Source organism: Atractosteus spatula, chromosome 10 (assembly GCF_055471065.1).
Source record: "Atractosteus spatula isolate fAtrSpa1 chromosome 10, fAtrSpa1.hap1, whole genome shotgun sequence".
In the NCBI taxonomy this organism is placed as follows: Eukaryota; Metazoa; Chordata; class Actinopteri; order Semionotiformes; family Lepisosteidae; genus Atractosteus; species Atractosteus spatula.
In genome coordinates this window covers 1,727,110-1,748,803 of record NC_142715.1, presented here as the reverse complement: position 1 = coordinate 1,748,803, position 21,694 = coordinate 1,727,110, and the positions used below count along the sequence as shown (strand labels likewise).

General features: G+C 46.7%; 1 non-coding gene across 1 annotated transcript; it reads right to left on the bottom strand.

The window, feature by feature from the left end:
- Positions 1 to 2,154: 2,154 nt before the first annotated feature.
- On the bottom strand, positions 2,155 to 2,267 carry trnaw-cca (transfer RNA tryptophan (anticodon CCA)). Its single transcript has 2 exons — positions 2,230 to 2,267; positions 2,155 to 2,200 (listed from the first exon to the last, which is right to left on the bottom strand). It is a non-coding gene; the product is annotated as a tRNA-Trp (tRNA).
- Between the last annotated feature and the right edge of the window lie 19,427 nt (positions 2,268 to 21,694).

Below are 21,694 nucleotides of genomic sequence, written 5' to 3'. Positions count from 1 at the left end.
ATGCAGGCAAATTTTTTTGCTCTGCTAGATCGGATCGCCCAGTGTGGTTCGCATGGCTTTAGACATGGGGAGCGGAAGGGGGCTATGAATGCTTTTTCAGATGCCTCAGAGTTTCTCAGCAATGTTGGGGTGGTGGTTACGTGTACCGAACTAATTTTCCGCACCAACATTTAATTGTTGAATGCAAACAGGAGCCGGTAACGTGTGTGTACTGTGATGTTTCAGTGTTTGAAACACCCACTGTTGAAATAAAGCAGTTCACATTTCACATACTTGCAAACTGGAGTCTGTAACTTGTGTAAAAAGTGATGCTGCGCTGTTTCTGTGTTTGAAAACCCACTGTTGAAATAAAGCGGTTCCCATTTCACATGGTGTTTGTCCTGCGAGTTCTTTCCGTGAGACTTTACGCAGTGTGTGTGTGTGTGTGTGTGTGTGTGTTACACCCCTGATGCTTTTGAGACACGGCTTGTGCAGCATATAAGCAGCCTGGCCGGACAACCACTCGGCCACCCGGCCACGGCTGGCGCCACTCACACCCCGGGATCTCGCGGCCCGAACCAGACTCCCCGCGCCGCCGTAACTACCCGATTCCCTAGGGTTATAATAGAGCGCGCTCAACCCTGCTGCAGACATGGTCCCCTTCCAAACCAATACACACTTTCACACACCTAAAGCGAGGGATGCGCCGCCTTGGGGCTTTGGGACCCTGAGGCTCCGGACCGACCGGTCGGGGGGGGAAGGCGGGAGTTCCGACCCTTAACGACACACCATTGGCTCCTGAGGGGGCGGGACATGCACAAATAACAACACGCCATTGGCTGGCAAGGGGGCGGGACAGCCAACCACCGCTGACTCCCATTGGCTGGAAAAGGGGGCTGAAAAAGTTTGACGAAAGGTGTCGCTTTATACTACTCACATACTCTAACGAAGAGAAACGTTAGTGTCTTCTGGTGTGTGAGCCCATCTCTCAAAAAATAAAAAAATAAGCTCTATAAATTGAATTGTTCTATTTTTCAGGCTTGCATAGTCTTATTCATATTTCAGTTAAACCTTTTCTTCTGTAGTCATTTCATTTGATATTAAAATTGGTCCTGGATTTACAATTTTTGGACATGGTTCATCTTAAAGAATTTTGTAATAAGTTTCAGTTTAGGAAAATCGTGCCCAGAAGCTACCAAAACTGGTAATGTTCACATAATGTGTAATGCAAAAGCAGCAGTTGGGGTGGGAAACAAAAGGCATTTCTTGGTATGAATCCTAAAACTTCATAGATGGCGTTCAAGGCCTCTCGCTTCAGATAAAGCTGTCAATACATCATAGATTTCTACTCAATTAATATCAGCAGTGTTATCACTACCGAACGCTAAATATAGATCCTGGCAAGAATTCATGAGTTGTTCGTTAGAAAATTGATTATGTTTTTTTTAACATATTTTCAATACCAGACAAAAAGTCAAAAGTTTCAATTTCATGCAACTGATGAAATCTCTCTTCGATGGAGGTTATAAGTATAGTACATCCAAAATACTGCGGAATCAATCAAATTTACATGTTTCTTGTGGATCCAGAAGATCATTTTGAGACTCAAAACATGCTTGTCTTTTCTTTTTTCGAGGACGAATGAGTAGCAGCAGGAGTAGCAGTAATGGCAAGAACATGTTTAGAGTTCAGCACTTCTCATTTCTAATGCAGAGCCATCGCCTCGGAAAGCACCGGCCGTGATAAAAGAAATTGCAGAATTGGTCTGTTCATGCTGCCTACACGCTTTGAATTGCTGGCATTTTCTGCAAGCGTTCCTTTATGAGGGTTCATGAAATTCCTCACATTTGAGCCAACACTAAAATATTTCATTCGGGGTCGCCTAATTCATAGTGCAAACCGAATCTACAGGGGAATGTTGTGGCACATGAAGCCGTTTGTTATTCTGTTGTGAGGTGTGAGGGGCGGAATGCAAATCGAGTTGGTGAATAGAAAATGAAACAGGAGTCACTTCTTGAGCTACGAATTCCAAAAAGTATGAAAACTTCTGCATTTTAACAGTGCAGAATACTCACAAATTGCACTGAGTTGCTTGCTTTCTTCTGCTGATTTTATATTTCAGTCATTCACTGTCAGCTAGCACTGGAACAATTCAAGAGAGGTAAGAACAGAAGCTATCAGGAGTGGGATTTGAACCCACACCTCCATTTGGAGACCAGAACACCCAAGCTAGCTGGAAAGATACATGTCCTGGAGTCTGGCACCTTAGACCACTCGGCCACCCTGACAAGCAAGAACAAGTGGTGTGCTGAATGCACCAGTAGTTGACTAAACTGAGTTTCTTCCCTGAAATTATTTGCTTGCAAATAGCCAAGTTGCCTTGAATGGATCTTGGAAATCAAATATACGGATGGATTGTTATTCGGTTGTGAGTTTTGAGGGGCGTATTATAAATTGAGTTGGTGAAAAGTCGCTTTTTGTTAGTCTGTCGGGAGGCTGCACAAGGTGTTTAGAGGGAGAACTTCTAAAAGGCAGGCTCTCTATGTTTAACGTCAAGAAATAATTTTTTTTTTCTCAATGGAAATGCTCTTTGGCGCTTTCAGCTTTACGTAGGGAGCAATGTCTGCCGAGACCACTTTTGAGCCAGTGCAAATGGTAATGTGCTACCAAGTACATTTAATATTGGCTGTGGTAGCAAGCTGCTTTTGTTTGTGAAGCTTTTACTTCTTTAAGCTGAATCATCGGCTTATTAAATCTTTGCTCATAGCTCTCCATCAGAAATACCTTGTCCATGTTCAAAAGAGATCAGGGATTTACTTCATGCTTTCACATAGCATACCTAACACGAAAGATTTAAATGGGGAATTGATTGTGCTTCTTGATGTTGTTCCTGTGGTTGCCTTGGTTACAATGGTGAACATTCTTCCACGTTCTGCTAGAGTATCCACTGGGTGGGCTTTATCAATTGGTTCGGATAGGTCATCAGTGCTCCGTCTCCAGAAAAATAATCAGCACTCTGTTTTTTCTGTGCACATGACTGTCTTTTAAAACATATAAAATCACGAGTTCATTGATTTCTCCAAATAACAACAATACATTTTAACCCAGCGGTTGGCATGCCTTCAATCCAATAGTTTTACTCCAAGTAAAAAGCAGCGCAACATATAGAGAGATGATATTCAAAGATTTCAACGTTCTTTTTGGATTGCCTGTATGCAGATATCGCTCAGAATTGCTAATATGATTTTAATTCAGTTTTTCTCTACTACTTTCAGAGTCTTTTATTGACCTTGCTGAAGCAGAGAAGTGACATAATCACAAATGCGACCAGTTGTGCAGCTGTTTCTGGTTAATAATGATTAATGCGAAAAAAAAAACAGCTCCTTGCATTGAGAGCAAGAGCAACCAACGCACTCGCTTGTTGAGTTGGGTATTTTCCAAGCTACTCTTCCTTAGCTGTAAAGTTATTTGGCGAGCAAGGACCTCTGAGAAGGAGTCTGAATCCATCAAGAAGACAGGAATTCTAATACTGCACTGCTGTCTTGTATACAAAATATTTGTTCAGCTCTAATGTCTGTGTGCGTTGACAAGGCATCTCAAAAGGACGTATTAAATAAGAAAATGATCCTTTCTGTTACCATTCCTGCGGTTGGACACTTACTCCTGACACTTAGTAATGCAGTCCAGATGTCCATTCGGCACTCCCTAGACAGATAGGCGTCAATGGATGACCATTGATCATGATAGCCAGGCTTAGCTAAGTACATCCCCGTTTGGGAGCTGTCCCTTATCAAAAGAAAACATCTTAAATCAGCCTGCATGAATACTTTCTCTGTGGCTGCACCACAGAGAGGGAGAGTGAGATGGGGCCTCATTTAGGAAAGCACAGCAACGCTTAATTTTGTCTTATTAACAAGCATTGCCGCTAAAGCTTTAAAGTTATTTGGCGAGCATGGACCTCTGAGAAGGAGTCTGAATCCATCAAGAAGACAGGAATTCTAATATCGCACTGCCGTCTTGTGTACAAAATATTTGTTCAGCTCTAGCCTCTTTGTGCGTTGACAAGGCATCTCAAAAGGACGTATTAAATAAGAAAATGATCCTTTCTGTTACCATTCCTGTGGATGGAGCGTTGTTTCACCCTTTTACGTTCTACAATATTTACAGACAAGGTTTAATCACTGGAGTTGTACAGAACAAGTGTGCATCAGTCCATGAAAATCATCAGTACTGCTGTTTTTCTATGCATAGTTTAATCAAGAGCACTTAAAAGATGCAAAAGATGGATTGTGTTCTGTGAGCACCTGGACATCTCTACAGATGCAGCCATTCAAAATGAGTGAGGTATTTCGCGGCATACCCCGGTGGGCGTGTCGCAGTATCACGCAGTATGACGCAGTTAACGTGGTGTCACGTGGTTAACTATCCGGCGTCGCCTTGTAAAACCGCCAGGGGGAGCTTAACCTCTCATGTACAGCATTTGAGCCTTTAATTTTGAACTGTGTATTACAGCATGTTAATCATCAGTCATTAAAATGTTGGTATATTTTATGAAAGCAAGATTGCTCAGTTGGACAAAAGTACACAACCTACCTTTATCAGAAATATTTATGCATCAAAGCCTTTACTGAAGATATTACTAATAGTATTAATAATGGATGACTTTGGACAAGCTGTATACTCAAAGTATAATTTCTTTAGCACATTTGTACAAGCACTTGGAATCTGTCCAAGCCATACTTTGTCAGGCATTTTGTTTTACTTCAACGGGCATAAAAACTTCCTTGCTTTTAACAGGGCGTTTCATAATTTCTAACTACGAAAATGATTTAAAATGCGACACCTATCATTCAACTAGAGCTTAAAATATCACAAGGATCCTCAAGAGCACAGCAAAGAGTGTATTAAAAGACACTTGTATTTATCAACGCTTTCTTTTCCGTATACCAGATTTTATGGAACCACTTCAGAGGGGTGTCAGCCAGTCAGATTCCAGGAATCGGCACTTTAAAGGAAAAATACACACCAGTATTCCATTTCTCCCTAACGATTTTAAGCATCGAAGTATTTAACTAACATGTGAAATAGCGTGTGAAAAAGTGGTAGTTTTAAGCTTTTCTGCTAATATAATATGGAATCGCGAATCTAAAGAATTTAATAACGGTATTCGTGTGCTGCGACAGGGCTGTGTAGGGCTGTTTCGCCTGCCTGTTCATGCGAGCTGTCTTGTAGCCGACTGGCCTAGGTTCGTGACTACCAGCTGGCAGGTTATGTATTCGAATCCAGCTGGTGCTGGACTTTTCTTTTAACAAACATTTCTTCGAAAAACTAGAATAGCGATATTATGGACAATCAATTGACTTTTATATTTCAAAATATCGCAACATGATCGATATTTGCGATATTTTGAACATATCTTCCCTTCTGACAGCGGTTCCTGCTTCTATTGTGTGTGTGTGTGCAACAGAGTAAATTTTTATAGAGAAATGGAGGCTGGACAGTATGCATTACAATATAAACACTTATATTGATTTAAATCGTGTTCTGATTTAAATCGCAAACACGTGTTTAATTATATGTTTTTTAATCATAATCAGGCTAATGCAACATAAATTGATACAGTATCTTTGTCTTCTAAGTATCTTAATAAACTTTCAGCATAGCTTTCTACCCGTCAAGATTTATATTTCTTGGGATTTTGGGATCAAATGTGGAAGGATTAGATTATAATCGTTTTTATTTGTCAAATACGTGATTGTATTTCTGAATGTTATGTGACACCTACAGTACTTCACTGCTTTAAATACATCGAATTAAGAAAGTTATGTGTAGCACTTTAGAACTTTTTTCTGAACCAGGGAAAATCTGATCATGTTTCTCTATAACAATAATAAAAAACTTTATTTTACATATCGCCTTTCAAAGTGGCATCTCAAAGCAATACAGTAGATCGAAAAACAGTTAAAAGGGACCAAATTAAATACCAGACAATCGCAAACGCGTTTTCAATAAAATTATTTTATTCATTCAGCAGTTTGTGAGAGGGAAATCCAGCAGGGAGAGACACACACACCGGTTTTCATTGACAAAATTGTTTTTTTTCAATTCCTCTTGTCTAACAGGAATGTTTTGTTTGTGGACAGACTGTTAGACAAGAGGAAAAGACTGCCTCCTCCTACGAAGCATTAATCGCGTATCTAAGGAAAATTGCAGTATACCTTTGTTCATGCACATCATTATACAGTACAGTATCTCAATTTGTATTTCGATAAAAAAATCGTTTGCCCAGCCACTACTGTTGTTATTGTTTTTATCCTGTAAAGCGTTTCCTTTTTCTGCGTTTTCCATTTCCTTTTTCTGATCACTCGCTTTCTGGATACACATCTCACCTGTCCTGTTCTTTGTTTTCCTGGTTTGCTGATTATGCCTGCTGCAGTCCACTCCTACCCTCACACCTAAAGAATACTATTTTAAATTTCTTGGCGCAGTTCATTAACCCTTGTATGTGCTGTCCGCGCCGAAAATGCAATTAAAAAAAAGTAAAAAAACGCGCTCAAAACACAATTTATAGCTTAATAAGATACACTCCACAGGCAAAATTAAAGACAAAATTAAAGACGATTAAAATCTGTAATCTTTCCACTTGTACTGTGAGTCATCGGACAGTTTCTGCTTTGTGTAAGGATGGTGAGAAAGCTGTGCTCAATGTATTTAAGGGACTTAAAAGTTAAAGGAGATGCTTCATATTGCTTGACTAATTTTAAAAACCAAGTTATAAATGCAGACGCTCCCTCGGTGCCGCGCCGGGTGTAAATATCAAAGTATACATTCCCAACAAGAATTGTACCCATCTGTCATGCAAATAAAACACCTTGAATTGAATTGAATTGAGGGAGAGAGGGGGGTAGTGGGACAGAGATACTGTAGACAGACTCAAGGCAAATAAAATACTTATGGGTACGCAGGCATTCACGACAGCAACATACGAAACGTTTGCACGTACTGTATAGTTAAGTTATTACTTGGTTTTCAAAATGCAACGAAATACAATATTGTTGTTGCTGCTGTTCTGGTTGTTTTTATCCCGTAAAGCGTTTTGAGAAGCCACCTTTAAAGGCGATATATACTGTAAAACCGCTGATTCTTATGGAATGTGTTCCGCAGGAGATTCAAATTTTTATTTATTTATTTTTTAATCGCGTATCTTAGGAAATCTCAGTATAACTTTGTTCATGAACAGTGGCATGTTACATTATCATTCGTTTTTTAACAAGGCTCGCCAGCTAATGTGAATCGAAACCTGTCTTGCTAGCTTTTAAAGTCGTGCATGTGTAAACTGTACTAGAGGGCATGCAAGTTACTCTGCCCCTTTCAGCTGCAGGGAGTCCCTCTGCTGCAACACACAGCAGACAGAACGGGAGACTATTGCCTTTCATATCTGACTCCAGTGAAGTAAAAGGGGTGTCTAAAGGGGTGATTTCAGACCACATTTTAGTTACTTTATTTTGTTTACTTTTAACATTTTTGTAATTTACAGTAGATGTCACAATAGAAGCCCGAAGCCTATTATACTCAGTCTAGCCTTGGATCCTCTGAGTCCCATGACTCAGTCTTGTCTGCTTTCCTAGAATAAAACCAGTTAAGTCTTGTGTACTATGCAATTTATATTTTCCGATTCCATGCATTCCCTTAATGTTTAGAGTTTACTATATTCTCCAGACTCAAACACATAAGTACTAATAGCTCTGTCTCTTTAGGAGACTCTTTGCAGTACTGTGTCCCACTACCCCCATGAATTCTTTAGGTTGGGTCTAATATTTTCCAGTAATATACAGAATGGGATACAAAATGCTGTCAGGCAGGTAACAGAAAAGAGAAAAATATAAATATTTCCATTTTACAGACGTTCACACATTTATAACATTTTGGCTCAATAAAAAGCTAACCCAATAATTAAATGTGATAAAGTATAGTTTGGATGTTTATACATTCATGTTAATCGTATTCTTGATTTATTTCATGTTTCATTTGCTAACTTAGAGCATATTGTGCAATGAAGAATAAAATAGCTGCATGACAAGTGACTTCCTTCTCTCAGTGGAAATTAAAAGGTAGCCTGATAAATTATAATAAGACAGTAAGAAAGGTTCCAATCAGGAGGAGACAATTCTTTCCATTTTTTTGTTTGATTGCTGGTAGCAAACTGATCTGAGGATCTACTCCAGCTCTTTCTCTTTTTATCATACAGTAAATCTTATTTTCTTGCTTTCTGAAACACAATATAACAAAAAATAACCTCACAAACTCAAAGAAAAAATCCTTGCTCCCCCCCCTTCCCTTGGCAGTACTTCCTCCCATGCTTTTAACTAAGGGCATCTAAAATACTGTCAAACAGCTACAATGGTATCTCTGTACAAGGCTTTGACTGTGTCAATCACAGCACCTACCATTCCCTTACCAGCAACAACATGGATTCTAACACTCAGACATTAAAAAAAGTCAGGCCAAGAGAGAAAATACCGAGCTTTACAACATGCGGTACCAGTAACATTTTACCCACAGTAGACTCACCAACCAGATGTGTTTCAGTTTCTGTGATAAGCCTAGATTAATCATATCCTCTCCTCTAGTAGGAGCACCAAGTGTAAACATGTAACGCCCCTATTAAAAATAATGGCAAAACAGAAGTTCACTCTTTCTAGAACATACCTTCCTATGGACACTCCTAAAATGTATAAAATAGTGTCCACAGCATCTCATAATAGAGGCAAATGGGGAACTTCAAACTCATTTCATACAATGCCATCCATGAGGGGTTAAATACACCCTGAGAGAAATTAATTTCTGGATAATTCAACGGCTGTGATTTCTGGAATATGTATTATCCCAAATATTTTCAAAAGAAATTGAATCATTTCAATGAATCTGTGCCATTCAAGTACCTGCTCCAGACAGTAACCACTGCTAAGGGTGAATATGAAGCTTGCATTAAAAGACTTTAAAAAAATGTCATGTTCCCATAAAAAAGTCATGCCTTGGAGTATAGACCCCCAAGGGAATGCCATAGACTCAAACTGCAAAATAAACACATACAGAAAGAAAGTATTTGTATTGTGATTGCAAATCCTGGTATGAGTGATTGGTATGACTTTCCTCATTACAAATCTCTTATTAGAATTTAAATTTCTCTGTAACTCCAGGTCAGAACAGAGAAAATGTAACTGCCTTAAGGAGTTTACGATTATGAAAAATAGAAGGATAAGCATGATACGTATGTCTTCTAAGTCATGTTACTGAGCACCAAATCTTATTGAGAATATGAATCCATTTAAGGTTTATACCATTAAAGTAACGGTTTATTCCATGCTGAAAATGTTTGTACCAGACTTATTTGAGGCCTGTTTAATTGTGTCTGAAGTCTGATGTTGTAAATTTTATTGTTAAAAAGATCCATGAAAATGTCACTACTAAAGTTAGCTGGTACTGTTGGTATTGTAAGTGGCAAGTAGAGCTCATATTTTAGATTTTGTGTAGTTGCTAGCGTTGAACTGTGTGTTGGATGCACATGAATTGAAGGAATGGGCAAACATAGCTGATGCGGATCCACAGAGCCAGCATATTAAGATGTTTATAATTAGAGGCAATTTGTTTAAATAACTAGGTATGGATACTGATGTGCAAGAGAGGTGGAAAGGCTGTTTCCTTAAGCCAGCACTATAAAATGTTTTATTCTCAGTGAGATGCTGCCATTTCATAGTGGGTTTCTAACACTGTGTATAGTTCCATCCACACAGTGCCTTTACTTCCATCCATTTCTAATCTCTTTATCCAGTACAGAGGATTTGGAGCCTATCCCAGTAAGCGACGGACACAAGGCAGAATACACCCTGGACATAGCGCCAGTCCATCACAGGACAGACAGACACAAACACACACACACCAGGGCCAGTTTAAATCTAACCTCAGAACCTTTCTTTTCAGAAGACTTAGTGTCTGTATCTGCTTCATTTTCTAATTTTGGTAGCACCTCTAACTGCTTGTCTTTCTTATATGCATTTACTTTGTAATCTGTGGTCCTTTTATCTGTTTTTACATCTACTGTATTGCTTTGAGATGCCACCTTTAATGGTGATATATCAAATAAAGTTTTTTATTATTGTTATAGGGAAACATGATCAGATTTAAAAAGATCTAAAGTATACTAGTTTGTCACTCTTCTCATTCCCTTTGCTAAATGACTTTTCATACTAATCTGATCAATCTAACTGCCAGTTTTCTGTGCTTTCTCTATCCTGCTAGATTTGCAATTATTCTGAAAATTTTCATCTTGAAATAACTCATTTCTAAATACCTTTTTCACTGTTAACATCTTGCAGCAACTCTGCGACAAAATATACACTCTGACAGTTCATCCTGCTACCAACATTAAATAAAACAAATCTTAAGATTTCTATATTTATTTAGTCTTTATTTAGTGGTTTCATTAGTGACAAAGGCTAAACTTTCTTGGAAAAATGTCTTTTATGTGTTGCGGAAAAAACTGACTCGCTTTAACAAAATATGTTTACAAATCCTTTCACCTGGCATTTTCGTAGTTAGAAATTATGGAACGCTCTGTTAAAAGCAAGGGAGTTTTTATGTCCGTTGCAGTTCTTTTGCAACATGAATATAATTATATCGTTATTAATTTCTTGAGATACGCGATTCCATATTATATTCCCTTTTAATCAAATTCTAAAAGTATGCTTGTTGACTCCGGTATCGCGTTAGTTAAAGACTTCGATGCTTAAAATGTTTAGGGAGAAATGGAATACTGGTGTGTATGTTTTCTTTAAAGTACCAAGACCAGCTATATACTGTATGTTTATATTCCAAAATTAATATCGTTTATGGCCTTCACACGCGTTACAGTATGCTCCTATTCTTTTTATGCTCAGCTACTAAGATTTCCCTTCAGTGGTAAAATTCAATATCTACAACGGGCACAGCAAAGACGTTTACTGTACTGTAAGTCTTTCTACGACAGACCAACGGACCACGAGTGCCCCTGTTGGTCAACCAATCACGTACTGCGGTGCCACGCGTCATCTTGCATCACACTGAGCGACGCCACCTGCGGTACGTGTCTGTAACGCGCACTTTGAATGGCTGCATCTGTAGTAGCAGGGGTGGAAAGTCAGGGCCTGAAGATACTGCTTTACGCAGAGAGTGGCAGGGGTTGGATGTCAGGGCTGGAAGACACCGCTTTATGCAGAGAGTGGAGGGGGTGGGCTGTCAGAGCCGTAAGACAATACTTTATGCAGAGAGTGGCGGGGTGGAATGTCAAGGCCTGACGATACCGCGTTACACAGAGAGTGGTGGGGCTGGGATGTCAGGGCCTGAAAATACTGCTTTACGCAGACAGTGGAGGGGTGGGTGTCAGGGCTTGATGGCACTGCTTTATGCAGAGAGTGGAGGGGTGGGTGTCAGGGCCTGACGATACTGCTTTACGCAGAGAGAGGCTGAGGTGGGATGTCAGGGCCTGACGATAATGCTTTACGCAGAGAGTGGCGGGGTGGGTGTCGGGGCCATGAGACACTGCTTTATGAAAAGAGTGGCAGGAGTGGGATGTCAGGACTATACGACAGTGCTTTACACAGAGATTGGTGGGGTTGGGATGTCAGGGCCATGAGTCACTGCTTTATGCAGAGAGTGGAGGGGGTGGGATGTCAGGGCTGGAAGACACTTCTTTAGGCAGAGACTGGCAGGGGTGGGATGTCAGGGCCTGAAGAAACTGCTTTACGCATAGAGTAGCGGGGGTGGGATGTCAGGGCCATACGACTGTGCTTTACGCAGAGAGTGGAGGGGGTGGGATGTCAGGGCATGACAACACTGTTTAACGCATAGAGTGGAGGGGTGGGTGTGAGGGCCATACGACAGTGCTTTACGCAGAGAGTGGAGTGGTGGGTGTTAGGGCCATACGACTGCTTTGCGTAGAGAGTGGTGGTGTGGGATGTCAGAGGCTCTCGACAGTGCTTTACGCAGAGAGTGGAGGGGTGGGTGTCACGGCCATACGACACTGCTTTATGCAGAGAGTGGCAGGGGTGGGATGTCAGGGCTTGATGACACTGCTTTCTGCAGAGAGTGGAGGGGTGGGTGTCAGGGCCATAAGACATTTCTTTACGCAGAGAGTGGCAGGGGTGGGATGTCAGGGCCGTAAGACACCGCTTTATGCAGAGGGTGGAGGGGGTGGGATGTCAGGGCCGTAAGATACTGCTTTACCCAGAAAGTGGCGGGGGTAGGATGTCAAGGCCTGACGACATTGCATTATGCTGAGAGTGGAGGGGTGGGTCTCAGGGCCATACGACACTTCATTACGTAGAGAGTGGTGGGGGTGGGATGTCAGGGCCTGACGATAATGATTTACGCAGAGAGTGGCAAGGGTGGGATGTCAGGGCCAAACGACACTGCTTTATGCAGAGACTGGAGGGATTGTTGTCAGAGCGATACGACACTGCTTTACGCATAGAGTGGCAGGGTGGGATGTCAGGGCTTGACGACAGTGCTTTAAGCAGAGAGTGGACGGGTGGGTGTCAGGGCCATACGACACTTCTTTACGCAAAGAGTGGTGGGGATGGGATTTCAGGGCCTCACGATACTGCTTTACGCAGAGAGTGGCGGGGGTAGGATGTCTGGGCCTGACCATACTGCTTTACGCAGAGAGTGGCAGGGGTGGGATGTCAGGGCTTGACGACACTGCTTTATGCAGAGAGTGGCGGGGGTGGGATGTCAGGGTCATACGACACTTCTTTGCGCAGAGAGTGGAGGGGTGGGTCTCAGGGCCATACGACAATTCTTTACGCAGAGAGTGGAGGGATTGGTGTCAGACCCATACGACAGTGCTTAACGCAGTGAATGGCGAGGCTGGGATGTCAGGGCCATACGACAGAGCTTTACGCAGAGAGTGGCGGGGGTAGGATGTCAGGGCCTGACCATACTGCTTTACGCAGAAAGTGGCAGGGGTGGGATGTCAGGGCTTGACGACAATGTTTTATGTAAAGAGTGGTGGTGGTGGGATGTCAGGGCCATACGACACTTCTTTAGGCAGAGAGTGGCAGGGGTGGGATGTTAGGGCCTGACAACACTGCTTAACGCAGAGAGTGGAGGGGTGGGTGTCAGGGCCATAAGACACTGCTTTATGCAGAGAGTGGAGGGATTGGTTTCAGGGCCATACGACAGTGCTTTATGCAGAGAGTGGCAGGAGTGGGATGACCGGACTATACAACAGTGCTTTACACAGAAAGCGGTGTGGTTGTGATGCCAGGGCCATAAGAAACTGCTTTATGCAGAGAGTGGAGGGGTGGGATATCAGGGCCATACGACACTTCTTTAAGCAGAGAGTGGATGGGGTGGGATGTCAGGGCTTGACGACACTGCTTACGCAGAGAGTGGCGGGGGTGGGATGACAGAGCCATATGACGCTGCTTTATGCAGAGAGTGGAGGGATTAGTGTCATGGCCATACGACACTGCTTTACACAGTGAGTGGCAAGGGTGGGATGTCAGGGCCATACGACAGTGCTTTACGCAGATAGTGGAGGGGTGGGATGTCAGGGCCATACGACAGTGCTTTACGTAGAGAGTGGCGGGGGTGGGATGTCAGGGCTTGACGACACTTCTTTACGCAGAGAGTGGCAGGGGTAGGATGTCAGGACCTGACTATACTGCTTTACGCAGATAGTGGCGGGGGTGGGATGTCAGGGCTTGACGACACTGCTTTATGCAGAGAGTGGAGGGGTGGGTGTCAGGGCCATATGACACTTATTTACATAGAGAGTGGCAGGGGTGAGATGTCAGGGCTTGACGATACTGCTTTACGCAGAGAGTGGCGGGGTTGGGATGTCAGGGCTTGACGACAGTGCTTTATGCAGAGAGTGGAGGGGTGGGTGTCAGGGGCATAAGACACTGCTTTATGCAGAGAGTAGAGGGATTGGTGTCAGGGCCATATGACAGTGCTTTTTACAGAGACTGGCAGGAGTGGGATGTCAGGACTATACCACAGTGCTTTACACAAAGAGTGATGGGGTTGGGATGTCAGGGCCATAAGACAGTGCTTTATGCAAAGAGTGGAGGGGGTGGGATATCAGGGCCTGGCAACACTGCTTAACGCAGAGAGTGGAGGGATGGATGTCGGGGTCATACGACACTTATTTCCATAGAGAGTGGCTAGGGTGGGATATCAGGGCCATACGACAGTACTTTACGTAGAGAGTGGCAGGGATGGGATGTCAGGGTCTGACGATACTGCTTTACGCAGATAGTAGCAGAGGTGGGATGTCAGGGCCTGACGATACTGCATTACGCAGAGAGTGGCGGGGGTTGGATGTCAGGGCCGAAAGACACTGCTTTATGCAGAGAGTGGTGGGGGTGGGATGTCAGGGCCTGATGACACTGCTTTATGCAAAGAGTGGAGGGGTGGGTGTCAGGGCCATACGACAATTCTTTACGCAGAGAGTGGAGGGATTGGTGTCAGGCCCATACGACAGTGCTTAACGCAGTGAGTGGCGAGGCTGAAATGTCTGGGCTATACAACAGTGATTTACGCAGAGAGTGGAGGGGGCAGGATGTCAGGGCCTGACAACACCGCTTAACGCAGTGAGTGGCGAGGCTGAAATGTCTGGGCTATACAACAGTGCTTTAGGCAGAGAGTGGCGGGGGTAGGATGTCAGGGCCTGACCATACTGCTTTACGCAGAGAGTGGCAGGGGTGGGATGTCAGGGCTTGCCGACACTGCTTTATGCAGAGAGTGGCGGGGGTGGGATGTCAGAGCCTAACAACACTGCTTAACGCAGAGAGTGGAGGGGTGGGTGTCAGTGCCAAATGACAGTGCTTTAGGCAGAGAGTGGCGAGGGTAGGATGTCAGGGCTTGACGACACTGCTTTATGGAGAGAGTTTCGGGGGTGGGATGTCAGAGCCTGACAACACTGCTTAACGCAGAGAGTGGAGGGGTGGGTCTCAGGGCCATACGAAACTTCTTTAGGCAGATATTGGCGGGGGTGGGATGTCAGGGCCAAACAACACTGCTTAACGTAGAGAGTAGAGGGGTGGGTGTCAGGGCCATAAGACTCTGCTTTATGCAGAGAGTGGAGGGGTGGATGTCAGAGCCTGACAACACTGCTTAACGCAGAGAGTGGAGGGGTGGGTCTCAGGGCCATACGACACTTCTTTAGGCAGATAGTGGCGGGGGTGGGATGTCAGGGCCTAACAACACTGCTTAACGTAGAGAGTGGAGGGGTGGGTGTCAGAGCCATACGACACTTCTTTACGCAGAGAGTGGCAGGGTTAGGATGTCAGGGCCTGACGATACTGCTTTACGCAGAGAGTGGCAGGGGTTGGATGTCAGGGCTGGAAGACACCGCTTTATGCAGAGAGTGGAGGGGGTGGGACGTCAGAGCCGTAAGACAATACTTTATGCAGAGAGTGGCGGGGTGCAATGTCAAGGCCTGACGATACCGCGTTACGCAGACAGTGGAGGGGTGGGTGTCAGGGCTTGATGACACTGCTTTATGCAGAGAGTGGAGGGGTTTGTGTCAGGGCCATACGACACTTCTTTAGGCAGAGACTGGCAGGGGTGGGATGTCAGGGCCTGAAGCAACTGCTTTACGCATAGAGTAGCGGGGGTGGGATGTCAGGGCCATACGACAGTGCTTTACGCAGAGAGTGGAGGGGGTGGCATGTCAGGGCCTGACGATTCTGCTTTACGTAGATAGTAGCAGGGGTGGGATGTCAGGGCCTGACGATACTGCTTAACGCAGAGAGTGGCAGGGGTTGGATGTCAGGGCTGGAAGACACCGCTTTATGCAGAGAGTGGAGGGGATGGGACGTCAGAGCCGTAACACAATGCTTTATGCAGAGAGTGGCGGGGTGGGATGTCAAGGCCTGACGATACTGCGTTACGCAGAGAGTGGTGGGGCTGGGATGTCAGGGCCTGAAAATACTGCTTTACGCAGAGAGTGGCGGGGGTGGGATGTCAAGGCCTGACAATACTGCTTTACGCAGAGAGTTGCGGGGGTGGGAAGTCTGGGCCATACGACACTGCTTTATGCAGAGAGTGGAGGGGTGGGTGTCAGGGCCATAAGACAATGCTTTATGCAGAGAGTTGCGGGGGGTGGGATGTCAGGAGTATACGACAGTGCTTTACACAGAGAGCGATTGGGTTGGGATGTCAGGGCCATTAGTCACTGCTTTATGCAGAGAGTGGAGGGGTGGGTGTCAGGGCCATAAGTCACTGCTTTATGCACAGAGTGGCGGGGGTGGGATGTCAGGGCCATACGACATTGCTTTACGCAGAGAGTGGTGGGGGTGGGATGTCAGGGCCATACGAAACTTCATTACGCAGAGAGTGGAGGGGATGGGTTGTCAGGGCCTGACAACACTGCTTAACATAGAGAGTGGAGGGGTGGGTGTCAGGGCCTTAAGACATTGGTTTATGCAGAGAGTTGCGGGGGGTTGGATGTCAGGGCTATAAGACACTGCCTTATGCAGAGAGTGGAGGGATTGGTGTCAGGGCCATACGACAGTGCTTTATGCAGAGAGTGGCAGTAGTTTGATGTCAGGACTATACGACAGTGCATTACACAGAGAGCGATGGGGTCTGGATGTCAGGGCCATAAGTCACTGATTTATGCAGAGAGTGGCGGGGGTGGGATGTCAGGGCCATACGACATTGCTTTACGCAGAGAGTGGTGGGGGACGGATGTCAGGGTCGTACGACACTGTTTACGCAGAGAGTGGAGGGGGTGGGATGTCAGGGGCTGACAACACTGCTTTACACAGAAAGTGGCGGGGGTGGGATGTCAGGGCCATACAACACTTCATTACGCAGATAGTGGAGGGGGTGCGTTGTCAGGGACTGACAACACTGCTTAACGTAGAGAGTGGATTGGTGGGTGTCAGGGCCATACGACTGATTTACACAGAGAGTAGTGGGGGTGGGATGTCAGAAGCTGACAACAGTGCTTTACAGAGAGAGTGGCGGGTGTGGGATGTTAGAGGCGGACGAAACTGCTTTACGCAGAGAGTGGCAGGGTTGGGATATCAGGGCCTGACGAGACTGTATTATTCATAGAGTTTAGCGGTGGGTGTCAGGGCCATATGACACTTATTTACGTAGAGAGTGGTGGGGGTGGGATGTCAGGGTCGTACGATACTGCTTTACGCAGAGAGTGGCAGGGGTGGGATATCAGGGCTTGATGACACTGCTTTCTGCAGAGAGTGGAGGGGTGGGTGTCAGGGCCATAAGACATTTCTTTACGCAGAGAGTGGAGGGGTGGGTGTCAGGGCCTGACGATACTGCTTTACGCAGAAAGTGGCGGGGGTAGGATGTCAAGGCCTGACGACATTGTATTATGCTGAGAGTGGAGGGGTGGGTCTCAGGGCCATACAATACTTCATTACGTAGAGAGTGGTGGGGGTGGGATTTCAGGGCCTGACGATACTGATTTACGCAGAGAGTGGCAGGGGTGGGATGTCAGGGCCATACGACACTGCTTTATGCAGAGACTGGAGGTATTGTTGTCAGAGCGATACGACACTGCTTTACGCATAGAGTGGCAGGGTGGGATGTCAGGGCTTGACGACAGTGCTTTAAGCAGAGAGTGGACGGGTGGGTGTCAGGGCCATACGACACTTCTTTACGCAGAGAGAGGCGGGGATGAGATTTCAGGGCCTCACGATACTGCTTTACGCAGAGAGTGGCAGGGGTGGGATGTCAGGGCTTGACGACACTGCTTTATGCAGAGAGTGGAGGGGTGGGTCTCAGGGCCATACAACACTTCTTTAGGCAGAGAGTGGTGGGGATGAGATTTCAGGGCCTGATCATACTGCTTAACGCAGTGAGTGGCGAGGCTGGGATGTCAGGGCCATACGACAGAGCTTTTCGCAGAGAGTGGCGGGGATAGGATGTCAGGGCCCGACCATACTGCTTTACGCAGAAAGCGGCAGGGGTTGGATGTCAGGGCTTGACCACACTGTTTATACAGAGAGTGGCGGTGGTGGGATGTCAGGGCCATACGACACTTCTTTTGGCAGAGAGTGGCAGTGGTGGGATGTTAGGGCCTGACAACACTGCTTAACGCAGAGAGTGGAGGGGTGGTTGTCAGGACCATATGACAGTGCTTTAGGCAGAGAGTGGCAGGGGTGGGATATCATGGCCTGACCATACTGCTTTACGCAGATAGTGGCGGGGGTGGGATGTCAGAGCTTGACGACACTACTTTATGCAGAGAGTGGAGGGTTGGGTGTCAGGGCAATACGACAGTGCTTTACGCTGAGAGTGTAGGTGGAGGGATGTCAGGGCCTGATGAGACTGCTTTATGCAGAGAGTGGAGGGTTGGGTGTCACGGCCATACGACACTTCTTTACGCAGAGAGTGGCAGGCGTAGGATGTCAGGGACTGACGATAGTGCTTTACGCAGAGAGTGGCGGGGGTTGGATGTCAGGGCGATACGATAGTGCTTTACGCAGAGACTGGCGGGGGTGGGAAGTCAGGGCCTGATGAGACTGCTTTATGCAGAGAGTGGAGGGCTGGGTTTCAGGGCCATACGACAATTCTTAACGCAGAGAGTGGCAGGGGTGGGATGTCAGGGCCTGACGTTACTGCTTTACGCAGATAGTGGCAGGGGTGGGATGTCAGGGCTTGACAACATTGCTTTATGCAGAGAGTGGAGGGGTGGGTGTCAGGGCCATATGACAATTCTTTACGCAGATAGTGGAAGGTTGGGTGTCAGGGCCATACGACAGGGGTTAACGCAGAGAGTGGCGAGGGTAGGATGTCAGGGTCATGCGACAATTCTTTACGCAGAGAGTGGAGGGATTGGTGTCAGGCCCATACGACAGTGTTTAACGCAGTGAGTAGCGAGGCTGGGATATCAGGGCCATACGACAGTGCTTTACGCAGAGAGTGGAGGGGGAGGGATGTCAGGGCCTGACGGTACTGCTTTACGCAGATAGTGGAGGGGTGGGTGTCAGGGCCATATGACAGTGCTTTAGGCAGAGAGTGGCGGGGGTAGGATATCAGGGCCTGACCATACTGCTTTACGCAGAGAGTGACGGGGGTGGGATGTCAGGGACTAACGATACTGCGTTACGCAGATAGAGGCTGGGGTGGGTGTCAGGGCCATACGACAGTTCTTTACACAGAGAGTGGAGGGATTGGTGTCAGGCCCATACGACAGTGCTTAACGCAGTGAGTGGCGAGGCTGGGATGTCTGGGCTATACGACACTGATTTACGCAGAGAGTGGAGGGGTGGATGTCAGGGCCATATGACAGTGCTTTAGGCAGAGAGTGGCGGGGGTAGGATGTCAGGGCCTGACCATACTGCTTTACGCAGAGAGTGGCAGGGGTGGGATGTCAGGGCTTGACGACACTGCTTTATGCAGAGAGTGGAGGGGTGGGTGTCAAGGCCATAAGACACTGCTTTATGCAGAGAGTGGAGGGGTGGATGTCAGAGCCTGACAACACTGCTTAACGCAGAAAGTGGAGGGGTGGGTCTCAGGGCCATACGACACTTCTTTAGGCAGATAGTGGCGGGGGTGGGATGTCAGGGCCTAACAACACTGCTTAACGTAGAGAGTGGAGGGGTGGGTGTCAGGGCCATACGACACTTCTTTACGCAGAGAGTGGCAGGGTTAGGATGTCAGGGACTGACGATAGTGCTTTACGCAGAGAGTGGCGGGGGTTGGATGTCAGGGCGATACGATAGTGCTTTACGCAGAGACTGGCGGGGGTGGGAAGTCAGGGCCTGATGAGACTGCTTTATGCAGAGAGTGTAGGGGTGGGTGTCAGGGCCATACGACAATTCTTTACGCAGAGAGTGGCAGGGTGGGATGTCAGGGCCTGACGGTACTGATTTACGCAGATAGTGGCAGGGGTGGGATGTCAGGGCTTGACAACATTGCTTTATGCAGAGAGTGGAGGGGTGGGTGTCAGGGCCATACGACACTTCTTTACGCAGAGAGTGGAAGGTTGGGAGTCAGGGCCATACGACAGGGGTTAACGCAGAGAGTGGCGAGGGTAGGATGTCAGGGTCATGCGACAATTCTTTCCGCAGAGAGTGGAGGGATTGGTGTCAGGCCCATACGACAGTGCTTAATGCAGTGAGTGGCGAGGCTGGGATGTCTTGGCTATACGACAGTGATTTACGCAGAGAGTGGAGGGGGCGGGATGTCAGGGCCTGACAACACTGCTTAACGCAGAGAGTGGAGGGGTGGGTGTCAGGGCCATATGACAGTGCTTTAGGCAGAGAGTGGTGGGGGTAGGATGTCAGGGCCTGACCATACTGCTTTACGCAGAGAGTGGCGGGGGTGGGATGTCAGGGCTTGATGACACTGCTTTATGCAGAAAGTGGAGGGGTGGGTGTCAGGGCCATAAGACATTTCTTTACGCAGTGTGTGGCGAGGGTGGGATGTCAGGGCCATACGACAGTGCTTTAAGCAGAGAGTGGAGGGGTGGGATTTCAGGGCCATACGATAGTGCTTTACGCAGAGAGCGGACGGGTAGGTGTCAGGAACATATGACACATCTTTACACAGAGAGTGGTGGGGATGGGATGTCAGGGCCTGACGATACTACTTTACGCAGAGAGTTACGGGGGTGGGATGTCAGGGTCATACAACACTTCTTTACGCAGATAGTGGCAGGGATGGGTTGTCAGGGCCTGACAATACTGCTTTCCGCAGAGAGTAGAGGGGGTTGGATGTCAGGGCAATACAACAGTGCTTTATGCAGAGAGCGGAGGAGGTTGGGATGTTAGGGCCAAACGACAGTGCTTTATGCAGAGAGTGGCGGGGGTGGGATGTCAAGGCCTGACGATACCGCAGTACGCAGAGAGTAGCGGGGTTGGGATGTCAGGGCCTGACGATACTGCTTTACGCAGAGAGTTGGGGGGGTGGGATGTCAGGGCCATACGACAGTGCTTTACGCAGAGAGTGGAGGGGGTGTTATGTCAAGGCCTGAAAACACTGTTTAACGCAGAGAGTGGAGGTGTTGGTGTCAAGGCCATACAACACTTCTTTACGCAGAGAGTGGCGGGGGTGGGATGTCAGGGCCTGACGAGACTGCATTATGCTGAAAGTGGAGGGGTGGGTCTCAGGGCCATGTGACACTTCTTTACGTAGTGAGTGCCGGGGGGTGGGATGTCAGGGCCTGACGATACTGCTTTACGCAGAGAGTGGCAGGAGTGGGATGTCAGGGTTATACGACAGTGCTTTACACAGAGAGTGGTGGGTTTGGGATGTCAGCGCCTTAAGACACTGTTTTTGCAGAGACTGGAGAGATTGGTGTCAGGGCCATACGACACTGCTTTACGCAGTGAGTGGCGAGTGTGGGATGTCAGGGCCTGACGATACTGCTTTACTTAGAAAGTGGCGGGGTGGGTGTCAGGGCCATAAGACACTTCTTTACGCAGAGAGGTGCAGGAGTTTGATGTCAGGGCCTGTCGATACTGCTTTACGCAGAGAGTGGGGGGGTGGGATGTCAGGGCTTGATGAAATTGATGCAGAGAATGGAGGGATTGGTGTCAGGGTTATACGACAGTGCTTTACGCTGAGAGTGGCAGGAGTGGGATGCCAGTGCTGTAAGACAGTGCTTTACACAGAGAGCGGTGGGGTTGGGATGTCAGCGCCATAAGACACTGTTTTATGCAGAGAGTAGTGGGGTGAGATGTCAGGGCCCTAA